Source organism: Xiphophorus couchianus, chromosome 17, assembly GCF_001444195.1.
Source record: "Xiphophorus couchianus chromosome 17, X_couchianus-1.0, whole genome shotgun sequence".
In the NCBI taxonomy this organism is placed as follows: Eukaryota; Metazoa; Chordata; class Actinopteri; order Cyprinodontiformes; family Poeciliidae; genus Xiphophorus; species Xiphophorus couchianus.
Genome location: NC_040244.1, coordinates 5,439,519 through 5,452,488, shown reverse-complemented (window position 1 = coordinate 5,452,488; position 12,970 = coordinate 5,439,519). Strand labels below are relative to the sequence as shown.

Here is a 12,970-nt window from a genome sequence, read left to right as displayed (position 1 = left end):
AGGAAGCTGATGTTTTTTCCTTCAGTAGTTCTTTTTTTTTTAAGGTGTGGTCTGTTTGGCACCATGCAGTGTGAAAGTGAACCATAGCAACTGAAAATGCAACAAATGTTGCAATTTTGGTCCCAAATCGAACCAAAACTACCAGACTGTCAGGTGTGAAAATAAGGTTAGCATACCACCACATTACTACAATGTGGCTTCAGGTCAATAAAGTTAATGTTTTGGAGCTTCCAATACAAATCTGTGATCTCAGTTGCATAGAAAGTATGTGGGCATATATGGGAAGGCAAGTCCAATCTAGTTACACCAGTACTGTCAGGAGGAATGGGCCAGAACTTTAGCAAACTATTGTGGGAAGATTGTGGAACGTTTGACCCAAGTCAGATAGCTTAAAAGATGACTTTACCAAATACTGAGAAATGTCTGATGTAAATGTCTGAATTAAAAAAAAAAATTGGTAATTCTAATTGAGCTAAAGCAGGACTAGTTTAGTCTGACTTAATCTCAGATAGTAATAAAATGGCAACGCATGTTGTCATACAGTGTATAGAAACATCTGGGTTTAACTTTATATGCAGGCGATTAGTCTGGGAATCTCTTATTTCCACGCTGTTATTCCAGGACAGCGAGTAAAAGTTTCCACACGATCAACAAGAGTCCAGATTACTGAACACCAACAGGCATCGCTTAAATCCGCTGCTCGGGGGGTTTAGGGTGGGCTATGTAACAACAGATTTAATTAGCCAACTCATTAAGCGCCTGTTCCGACGTCTTTGTGTCGTTGTTGAGCCTGAATCAAAGTAATGCACAAATTTCCCCTCTGGATGAACTGTTGTAGACAATTTATCTGCTGATTTATTGGTTACTGAGGCAAGTGACCCATTTAGAGATAAGTCAGGAGAATCGGATCCAATTGGGGAGAAAATACCAGAATTATACTTCAGAACAAGTCGGTTATCAAAATGATATGGGGTGAACTTTAAGCCTGGTTTTATTAGGAGTCTACTAAATTATTTTCATATAAATATAAAGTGGTGAGGTTTAGTTTTTGCTTCTAAATTGAGCCAAATAATGAGAGCGCAAACATGGCCACTTTTCAGCAGGACCAAAAATAGATTCTCTCCAGACTAAAACCAGAGAGAAATGAAAGCGAGCCTGTTTTATTTTGGCTATCGTCCCTCATCAGGCCCCTTCGCTTTCTCGCTCTGATGTTTTCAGTGAAGAGGATGGAGCAGGGAGACGATTCTGCTTCGTGTGCCTTGGAGCTGTGGGACGTTTCAGTTCAGGGAGGGCTGATGGATCTGCAGAGGCACTCAGTGTTTCCTCTGCAGAGCAGCATTAGTCATTCTGCATGCCAGTAAAATGGCGCTGCTGCTGCTGCTGCTGCTGCTGTTGTTTCAGGACGGGGGAACAGAACCGGGGGAGCAGCGGGTTTTTCTCCGGGACAGAAACAATCAACTGATGCAACAGCTCCAAATGAGACGTTATGTTCTGAAGACTCAGTTTTTAGACCCAATCTTACAAGGCAGAACCAGGAGATTTGCTAAAACGCCACCTGGTGTTTAGACAAGCAAATGCTTCAGTAAATGTCATGAAACATGCATGAACTTATGCACATTTTTCAATGTATTTTAATGGGATTTTACATGTTTTCTTATTGTTTTCACAATTAAAAATCTGCACTTTTTAGAAAAATGTTCCACTAAACTTGCAGGTGTCTGAACATCTACAGACTGGAATTTTATACGTTTTGTAAAATAACTCACGCTTAGATCGTCTGGTGAATATTGATTTTGAAGTTTTCCCACAGATTTTAAGCTGGAATCAAATTTGGACTTTGACTAGGCCATTCTAACTCTTCAATCTTTGCTCTGGCAAAGATAACTTGTGAGGAATTAACCATGTTTTCACATGGGGATGCTGTGTGGTGCACAGTGTTTGGTGTGTTGGCCACAAGGCTTAGTTTCTGTCTCGTCTGACCACAGCACCTTGAACTTCTTGGTTGCTTCTCTGATTAACGCTCTCCTTTAGATGGATGTCCATGTCTTGGTAGGTCTGCAGTCAGTCCAGAGCTTTGGGAAATGTCCAAAGCTTGGGATATTGGATTTCTCTGTAATTCTTCTATTTAAGAACTATTTAAGAAGTTGTCAGTCTTGTCCATCTCAAAGGTTTTCCCTCTTTGATGCCTTTATTGGCTAGCATAAAGTTCATTGCCTCTTTGAAAGATTCAGACTTCGTCCTGTATCACTGCTTGAAGAAAATGTCTTCTACAAACTGGGAGAAGGCTCTGGAGTTGATTTGGAGCCCATCTTCAATCAGAAGAGGTCCAATCAGTTGATCTTTCATAATACCAGCTCATACTTCTTGGCCCAGCTTAGATGCCTCAGCTGATGTGTCTGGTTCAGTGGTGGTCGGGTTTCAGTCTTCCTTACCTTGGCCATGTAGACCAGCGCTGAACTTCTTGTACTTCAACTAGGTTGCAGTTCTGGAAGATGACAGAACCGGAAGATAATGGCTTCCTGGTAGCTTCTCGCTTGATTGTTCTCAAATCCTTTACAGTTTATCTGTGTTTTTTAATCTTAACCCATTCCTGGCGACACTGTTGACTATTTGCAACAAAACGTCAGATGGTTCTGTGATCACGCTGCAATATCTTTGCAATTTCAATAGCATCCTTCTGAGAAACTTTTGGTAATTCTTGACTTATCATTGTTAGTTAAATATCTTTTTTTTACCAATTTTGACGAAACAAAAGAACACTACCTGCTACGATTCATCCAGCTTGGAGTTAGAAAACATGCCTAAAAATGGTAATATGATAAAAAAAAAAAACTCCCTTGGCTCATAATAGTACACATTCCTTCCTGTCTTTATTATACATGTTGATCTATATCACATTAAATCCCAACAAAATACACTGAAAGTTATGGTTATAACATGAATCTATTTGCACTGGGTATTGCTGTAAGTGTGAAAGTAACTGAAAACTTAAAATGTTGCAAAAATGTTGTGAAATGGCAAAACTCGGCTATTTTTCTCTTAATTATAGCACAAGAATCTCTTGTTTAGTAGAAAAAACCATCAGCAGGGGAAACTATCAAATTATCACTTTTCCATACTTGTTTTTAGACCATTCATTTAAAAATAGGATCACTTAAGAAGGTAATTTACATAAAGATATATAAGAATGACATCCCAGATTGACTTTTACATAAACAATTGGAAAAAAAAACTTAATTTGTTTTGTATTTCCTGTTCTAATCCAGCATAAAGCTTCATGGCTTCACTGACTTTTCCGAGTTGCATGATCGTCTGGTGATGCGGTGTTATCAGACGAACACTTGATTCGGCATGATTGGGGTTGTATTGTGGCTGTACATCAAATCGGGTCGGATCATTTTCTTCTCAAAATGCAACCAGATGATACGGAGTGCCTGGGTGGCCATAAAGCCTCAGAGACATCTGTACACCTATTGGCCTGTTAATGGATCCAATACCTCCGATTACTGCCCTCTGGTGGCCGTTTAAGACATTTCAACACTTCAGAAAGTCACCAAAATGAAATTTATTTTTCGAAAAGAATTCAAAACCAAACTCACTTTTGACACAGGCATTTTTTGGGGGATTGATTATGGTTTATAGATTATGGAAAACCATAATTAAGTTATTCAGAAAATTTGATTATTGCAAAAAATGATCAAAAAAGTTACTTTTATGACAGAAATGAAATGCTATGGCTTCAGTTGTTCACCCGACAGTCATGAAAAGTCTCCACAGGGTGGGTCAGTGATGCTGCTATATCCAGGAATATTAACTTAAGGTTTAGCGGAAGGAAAAAATGTGGTGCACAAAAGCTCAACTCCGACCAAAGGTTGAGGGAATATGAGGGGTGAAATTTCTAGATTAAAAATCATTTTCTTCCCTACAGTTCTGATGCAAAATTCAAATATTTTAATAAAAAAAAAACCCTTTAAATATATTTGAAAAGGTTATCCAAGCCTAACGCTGCTGCAGCTGTGTGTCATCATCAAGTTTCTTAACCGGCGCTTTGAAATCCCTTTAATTAGTCTGGAAAAAATACATAAAAGTTACGAAGGTGCTAAGCGGTAAACATGCCGAAGGATTGAGAGAAAAATGTTAATATTTTACTTGTTTTTTAAGGTTGAATCATATCAATATTAGTTTATTTAAGATGGATTAAAAGCATAGATAAGAGTATTCGGTGTTTTTTAATTGGTTTGTGTTTATATTTGGAGGCCAAAGTTGGAGTTTTCCGCAGCAGACGCCACTAAAGGGACCAAATGGTGTTTTGTAGGAGTTTCATATACACATTTTTAATGTTTTTACCATCTGATCAGCAGTAAACAGGACAGAACTGTTTCATTTCCAAAATAAAATCCAGTTTTTATCTCTCGAGTAAACACGATTTAATTACAAGCTTCCAACTGCCAGAACCGGATTGATTTCCAGTAGATAAGCCGTAAAATTAGTTTCTGATGGAAACTTCCTGCAACTGCCGATGTTTTCCAACCTGGATTTATCGATAAGCGTAATTTGATTTGTTGCTGCCTTGAGGCATCAGAACGGCCTGAAAAGTTGCTTGGTTTCAGCAATGAACTAAAATCAGCTCCGAAGTGTCTCATCGTTACATATTCCATGCAATGTTAAATAAATCAGTCATTCAATGAAAGAAAAAAATCAGGATTTGCTGCAAATTTAAGTTGCTTTATGTCATTAAACTGCTGAAACTTCTTAAGCAAAAATACAGAATATTTTCTGCTAATATCTATATTTCGAGCTTTAAAAGTGAAATTGAAAACAAAATAATTGATGAAAATGCAATTATAAAATTTATTTCAGATCAAACAAGCAGAAATTAATCTCAGATGTTTTTTTGCTTAAGGGTTTAGGCAGTTTGAGGGTTCAGGTTTTTTTACTGAATCCTTCCAAAATGACGCATTTTTATCATTTCAGTTTAAATGTTTAGCCTCAGATGGATTTTTTTTTTCAACTCTGTGAAAAATCGTGTTTTACTATTTTTTATGTCTATTTATTTTGAATGTATTTGACATTTATTTATTTATTTTATTCCAGTTTTTTTACAGTTTGACAACGCTGAGCTACTTATAAATAAGGTTTACGGTTCAGGTGATGATGGTGAGACGTTTGCAGAGTTTCAGGTGGATGTAGAGATTATTTAAATGTCCCAACATGCAGGGATGGCTGCAGCTGGTCAGACTTTCTGTTTCCTGTCAGAAGCCAAAGTGTCGTCTAGAACGAAAGTCTCAGTATGAATGGTTTTTCATACCAACTACAACAACGGTGAAGAACTGTGTTCGTTTTCGTTTTCTAAAAACTTGTTGGATGTTTCTGTTTGTTTTCTTTCTGATTGGCTGCTGCTTCCGTCTGCAGAGCTTTTCATTGGCTGCTGAGGCAGAGTCTGTAACCTATGCAAGGTTAGTCAGCAGTTTCTGTCCATTCTGGTCTCATCATATAACAGCATCTTCAATAAACCCTGGAAAATAAACAGTAAATTCAACGTTTGCCAGATTTTTGGGTGTGATTTCACTTTAATTTGTACCAGGTGTTGCAGATCACTCTGAGGACTTTCTTATTGTTTTCACCTCTGGAGAATCCAGGTGTGCTAACACAACCACAAGGTGGAAAGACCTCAGCAATAGCCTGCTTCCCGTCAATCTAGCAAGGGTTAAAGGTCATTTTCTAATCATTTTCTTTTAAAATTTTTTTAAATGTTTCATCCAACATTTTTTTTAAGGGTCGAAAAATATTTTTAATTTAATTCTTTTCCAACACTCTAAAGTTTCTGTTTAAATTATGCGAATAAAAAGAGGAAAAGACCGTGGAAACAAATATACAATTTATTTAAAACAATTTTATACGGTTCAATTCTGTGTCAAATCTAAAAACAAAAATAGGTTTGTGCATAAAATTATGCTAGTGTTGGGTTAGCTTAGATGTCTGGCTTTTTCTTAAATAAAAAAATCTAAAAGAATTGTTCAAAATATAATTTTACCCAAAAATTAAGCAGATTAAAGTCTTAATTGAGCATTTTGAATCAATTCAGAACTCCAAAGGCTAGGAATTGCTATTCTCTAAAGAACCAATTTCTTTCTTTACCTCTAATTTTAATGTCACACAAAGAAAATCAGATTTAATACAATAAATGCCAGATCTGTTGAGTGATGGAACCAGTCTAGCATCATAAATTACTCTAAAATCTCTCCAAAAAGCAACAAATCATGACCCAAAACAAAGAAAATCGACATTGTGAAGCAAAGTCGGTCAACATTTATCAAAACGGTGAGCAGTGTTGAATGTTCCCAGTAGTTTCTGGCCTATTTAAATTCCAACAGTTCATAAACAAATCATTATAAAACCCTCCAGGCCTCACTCACTTGCCTCACCTAAGGTCAGAGTTCATTCAATTATAATAGTGGTGGAGAAAGCACTCAAAAATGTACTTAAGTAAAAGTACAAATACACAGACAAAATGTACTCTAGTAAAAGTAAAAGCTCTCAGTGAGGCTTTAGTCCCATAAGACTTAGTAAAGATCCGTCCAGAAGAATCGGATCGTTTGTGAATGTTATATCACTATACAGCAGACTTTGGTCACAGCGTTGTCCCATATAAGCGACACCTCAGTCAACACCTCCACACAATAATTCAGCGCATGAGTGACAACTTTTTTTAATCGCAGATGCAACATATGAGTCTCTGTACAGCTAGCTTTGCTAATATCACGTCTACAGAGCTTAACTTTCTTTAAGCTTCCTTTCCAAGTGACGCTAAACGTTGGATGAAGCTCTGCTGATTTTACATGTTGCCAAATCTTATGATTTATGTAGCGGGATTCTATTTCTGACGATTAGACAGACATCTTCTCCCGCTCAGAGGAAACCACTGCGCATGTCTTGGAGCGCCGCGTGCGAGTGAAAGGGGGAGGCGATGGGCGACAACAGACACACGTAACTAGTAAGCCACGTTATTGCTTGGATTTTACAGCGCCTTGTTAAGTCCCTGAAGTGAACATTTTAACGGGAAAAAAAGGCGCAATGCGACTTGGATGTAACGAGTGACGCGACGGTTTTGTAGAAATGTAGAGAAGTAGAAAGTACAGATAGTTATTGTAAAATGTAGTGGAACAAAAGTCAAAAGTATCCATTATTAAATCTACTTAAGTAAAGTACAGATACATAAAAATTGTACTTAAGTACAGTAACAAAGTACTTGTGCTTTGTTACTTCACTGAATTATAACAAAGAAACTGGTAAAAAAAAAAAAAAAGTGCCTCAATTGGAGAGTTTCAGATTTAGTATTTTTGGTAAAATATTTGGTGGACGGAAAACATAAAGTGGAAATTCATCAACAACATAACTTCAGTCAAACAAGATGGGGGTAACGGGCCTGTTGCAATAAGCAATAAATCCATTAATCGCATGATAAACTAAAACGAGCTCAATGATTTCCATTTGGAGTATTTATTATTTTTCTCTTTTTGCTCTTTTCACCAAAACCTGGATGACAAAAGTCTTCAGTCTGGTGTTTTGGTCTCAACTTGATTACAGAGACGTCATAATTCATTTGGTTTGCTGTTTCTGTTGGTTTTTTTGTTGTTGTTGTTTATTTTGGAAATTGAATGTCTTCCAGTGTTAAATGTTCATTAGCATTTAAAGTTTATTGATCTTTGAGGATGTATTATTATGCAATTACCATTATATTACTTGAAAATGGTCTTAAAACAACACTGTCATTGATAGTAATGACTAATTTATATTTGCTATTGCTTGTGTTCATTAAGTCATAAATTCTGGCCTCTACCAAAGAAATCTGCATATGACGTTCACCACAATATAGTGAGAAAACATATTCAGAACAAGAAGAATTTAAAAGTCACCAATATCCCAAGAAGAAAACCAAGATCTCACAGTCTACAGAGCAAAGTGTGTAACTTGGTCCAAACTGGGTCAATAACAGAACAATTATCCCAAAAAGAGCAACAAAATACGACACAATGGCTGAAAAGGACAAGAATTAGTGGCCTACTCAAAGTCCAGTAAGTAGGCCGATTCTGACGATTAGACAGACATCTGTCTTTCTAATCGTCACGATTCTGTCCAGAAACTAATTTGTGCAAACTGAGTAAAGAGTGAACCAAAAAAAACAACTACTGGGAGCTTTTTCAGCTGAAGGTTTCATTACTAAAAGTTGCCAAACCACTTGGTGAAATTACTTTTAACCAAAACAGCTTAAAAAGTTACAAATAATAACGCTAAACGTTTCCTATATGACACCCAATGACGAGCTCCTGCTTTTTATGATGTGATTTGACGGGATCAACGTGGGCAAAGTCAAAGTGCAGAACAAACGGTGAGCAACAACAACAGCTACAGCAGCACATGTTGATGTGACAAGGCTAAAATAATCTGGCATGTGAAGCAGCTCAGAGAGTCCGAACATGTTGATCCTGCCGGACATTAATGTCACTTGGAAAAGCAGGGTTAAAAGGTCAGAGAAAACTGCGAACAGGAGTTATTATGTAAAATTCATAAACCTTATTTATGTCGGAAAGAAAAGAAATGGCATGAACAATAAGCAGAACATATTAAATTAAAGATGACAGAAGGAAGAATAGAGGTTGCTACAAAAAAATCAAAACAGAAAAAGGTGAAAGATGAGAATTTTAAAAAGCAAATGAAGGTTAAAATATGAGGAAATCACTAACATGACCTTCAAAAGCAAAAGTAGAAGAAAAAAGATAGAAATGAATAAAGAAATCTTAAAACTAATTGCAAAACGAAAGGTGGCAAAAACAAGATGGACAAATGAAGGATAAACGACAAAGGTAGAAGAAAATGGAAACAATTTTCCCACGACAAAAAAAAAATGTCATGAGGATCTCAGAATGCTTAGAAAGCATGAAGCAGAAGAAAAAACTAAGAAAAAGATGATAAATAAGGAGGAAAAATCATGGGTAAAAGGGAAGAAGCTGAAAAAATGTAAGAAATTTACAAAAAAAGAGAAAATAAGAACATCATCAAAAATACACAAAATAATGAAAGGAAGCTAATGCAAAATTTCCATCACACAAAAGCTTTTCTTTTTGTTGCTATTGTCTAATCCAGGGGTGGGCAACTCCAGGCCTCGAGGGCCGGACTCCTGCAACTTTTAGATGCATCTCCACTTCAACACACCTGAGTCAAATAATGAGGTCATTAGCAGGACTCTGGAGAACCTGACTGCACTTGGGAGGTGATTCAGCTGCTGGATTCAAGTGTGTTGGACCAGGGAGACTTGCAAGAGTTGCAGGACACCGGCCCTCGAGGACCAGGATTGCCCACCCCTGGTCTAATCTGAACATAGATTGTCTCTAAGGCATCAAAGAAATGTAATAAAAACGACAAAAAGAATCATAATCACTGCTAGTTTGAACCAAATTACCATGCACGTGCTAATGTTAGCATAGTTACACTAGCCTCTATAAGCAGTAATCATGATTTTCAGACTCAGGAAAATCGACCAAGCAAAGCTTTGTTCATTTTTATGTGCCTGAGAAGCTCTGGGAAGAAAAAATGACGCCACATCCTACTAAACGGTTTGTCAAGGTAAGTCAGGAAAACAAAAGAATTTGCTAACTGTAGTCTTGCTAATTATGATGTTGACAACGTTTATTATTTGCAGTATTCTATTAAACTGAAAACTACAACAACATTTATACTCACCGTGTTGGGGTGTTTAAATAAGTAACTGACCACTGAACAAACTCCGAATCAGACTTTACAAAGGGTTTAACGTGGCTTAACTTAAACTACACTCAAATATTTGAAAATTATCTCTTTGGGATCAACATGGTCCCACCTGCCAGACGTTACAAGCTAACAATTTGTACTCTGCAAATGTGTAGGCATACTTCTTACATACATACTTCTTACATACATACTCTGTAATTTGTCCGAGTAAAAGTTTTATTTTTTCTGAGGTAGGGCACCAAACCAGATCCAGCCCATGGGCCCTTACTTTTCTAAATCCACCTCTGCACCGTGTTTTTGCAGATCAGCTAAACCTTACTTCACATCCTTCTGATAAGAGTTACTATCATAGTTTAATATTAAGGTTTAAGAGTCTGATATGTGAAAGGTCAAAGTTTTCTCCAGGGTTTATAAGCCTGGCGGGCCACCAGGCTTTATTTGCACCCCCACCAGGCTAAGCATTGTTTAATTATTTATACAGCAATAAAAGTGATAGGAAAAGATGGGTTAAACAATTGGCAACATTGTATGGTTAATATGTGAACACAGAGGGAGACTGAAATCTGGTGTTTTATTTTTTTTATTATTATTATTCACAGGAAATCCTTAATCACTTTCTGTCTCTACCGGTCTCCATGCTAGCAACTTCAGCTAATAAAGTTACAAGTCAGGGGTAAAGGATCAGAAGATTTTGGACTTTTATTTAGGATGGAACAGAAGAAGTGATGAAAATAATTGATATTTTGAATGTTTGGGGGGGGGGGGTTGCATTTTTTAAGACTTTATAGTTGGTGTTTAGGTATTTTTAATAATGTCTTCCAATAAAAGACATTTTATTGGAAGATTTTTGGACATTTAAGTTGAAAAATGTCAACATTTTCCCACTTAAAAACATGGCAGGTCGCTGGATGTCAGCCTTAGCGCCTTTACCATCAGGCTTAGCAGGTTTTCTGGGGGAAACGATGGAAAGGCCAGAAGGATTTTTGAAAATTAGTGTGTGCTTTCTTTATAAGAGACATTTAGACTCCAGCATCATCTTGTTTTAATATTATTATACTTTTATTCCTGTCATTCAAAGGGGATATTTTCCTGTCTGCCTGTTAGTGTTTGTGTTAATCCATCACATTCTGGGTTTGCACTACAAGCATCATCTCAGCCTGAAAACACAGAAGTACACAACTCTAAAAATATCACCTTCAACCAGACGGTTGTCATATCTGCAGAAAGAAAGAAAGAAGGAAAGAAAGGGTGGACAGTGCAGATTCCTTTTACCCTAATACCTCCGCTCTTTTTAAATATGTAGATTTTCCCAGTTTTGCTCTGTGTGAATCACATTAAGGCTGGACTGTAAAGGAGTGTGTTGTAAACGAGAAGAGCTGCTCTGTGTTTGTGGAAAGGAGCGGCAGCCTGGAGCAGAGTGCATGTTGGGTTAGTGTGGGTGGATGCACAGGGAGATCCACAGGAGGACAGAGGAGGAGGTAGACAACCAAACATATGGAGGCTTTCTATTTAAGGAAAGAGGAAAAGTACAGAATCAGAGGAGAACAGGCTTGTTTACTGAGGATTTACTTTACAAGGTGGTGGTGAAAGCCAAACTAATATCTTAAGCGTTTCAAGTTTTCTTAGTCTGCTAATCTGCAGCAAGTAGGAGTATGAGAAAAGTGTTTAGATCATTGTGAAATTGTTTTTTTATTATTTCCCAAATTCCAATTAAATGTTTTCAAAATTCCACTTTTTAACCCAAAAAGTGGTAAATTGTGGAGTGTCATTTCAGTTACCATTAAGTTTCCCAACTATAACAAAGTGAAGGATTTTATCAAGTATTTAAAGATCTAAAATAATGTTAAAATGTTCTAGAAAATGTTTTAGAGTTTAAATCAACACCATAATACTGTATGTATAAAAAAGTTAAATTATGTGTACACTTCCATATAAGTCAGTCTTTTGGTGTTTGACCCTCACATTTTGGAATTGCTTTACCAAAAATTTGTTGTTGTGTTTTTTACTTTCTTTTCTACAGAAATATGTTTATTGATATCTTGAAAGCGCCTAATTGAAATTCAAGCATTTTCAAGGATTTTAAGCACCCGTACAAAGCCTGTAAAAAAAGACTAACATCAACCATGAGATTCATAACAATTTGAATGCAGAGCATGTAAGAACCTCATATCCGCTCTCAGGTATTGTGGTACGGGGCTAGTTGGGTTTGTTTTGCACCTGGAGAACTTACGCAACCATGAGTCGTGTATATATCAAAATATTCCAGTCAGATTTTATGCCAAATAATCCCAAGAACAAACAAAAATCTACAAGAGAAAGGCTAAAAAAAGAAAAGCGTCTGCTTGATCCACATCCTATCAGAATCATCTGAATTTCCATCACAAGCATCAAGAAAGGTCATGTATCAAACTATTATACACGAAACACATTTCCTAAAAGGGCCTCAAAAACCCATTCAGCTCTGACCCGACGTTGACTCCAAGGTGTTGTCCTTTCTGCTCGTCTTCCTGCCACCTTTAGCTCCTGACATCCTCTCATGCAGCGTCTCGGGTGTCTAAATCAGCTGTCTGGTTTTGCACTTTGCACCTTGTAACCCAAGAGTTCGTGCCGATCCTTCTGTCTGTGTTGGCTGCACCTCACGATCATCCATCATTTAAAGGGCTGCTTTAGAGAGCTTTGTTTGGTATCAATCATTTAGCCCTGCTGTCCTCGCGCCAGAAGACTGACCGGGTGCTTCTCTGCAGGACTGGAAGATCTTTAAACAAGTTTAAACTATGAGGTTCAGAGTAGAACAGGAAGTGACTGAGTCTTCACTTTTAATTAGACAGTTAACACTAATTAATCTGGATTATTTTATGTGTGCTGTGATAAAATTGACTGAATGAAATCTTCGACCAGTCGGGGCTGCTTGGCGGCAAAAAGGGGACAGTTCAGACATTTGGTCATAATGTTATGCCAGATTGGTGTTTATGTTTATACAGTTAAGACCAAATTTTTTAAAAACTGTTTTCTCAAAAGGTGGGGCAGAAAATTAAATGGGCACCTTTCAAGCCATTCTTATGATTTCTGAGAAGCTAATTGGCTGCTTCAGAGTGGAAGGGCTCTGAGTCATCACACTAATCTTTAGCTTTCTCCATAGATTCTCCAATGAAAGAGGGAGGGGGGGTGATGGAGGGACAGATGCTTGCTTGGTTGGTTGCTT

At 37.2% G+C, this 12,970-nt stretch overlaps 2 long non-coding RNA genes across 3 annotated transcripts in view; one reads left to right on the top strand and one right to left on the bottom strand.

Moving 5' to 3' along the window:
* The window catches only part of LOC114161168 (uncharacterized), a 36,145-nt gene that overhangs the window by 15,470 nt on the left and 7,705 nt on the right, over positions 1–12,970 (bottom strand). The window lies entirely within an intron of this gene.
* LOC114161169 (uncharacterized) lies at positions 77–5,543 on the top strand. Its single transcript, XR_003598953.1, has 2 exons — positions 77–457; positions 493–5,543. It is a non-coding gene; the product is annotated as an uncharacterized LOC114161169 (long non-coding RNA).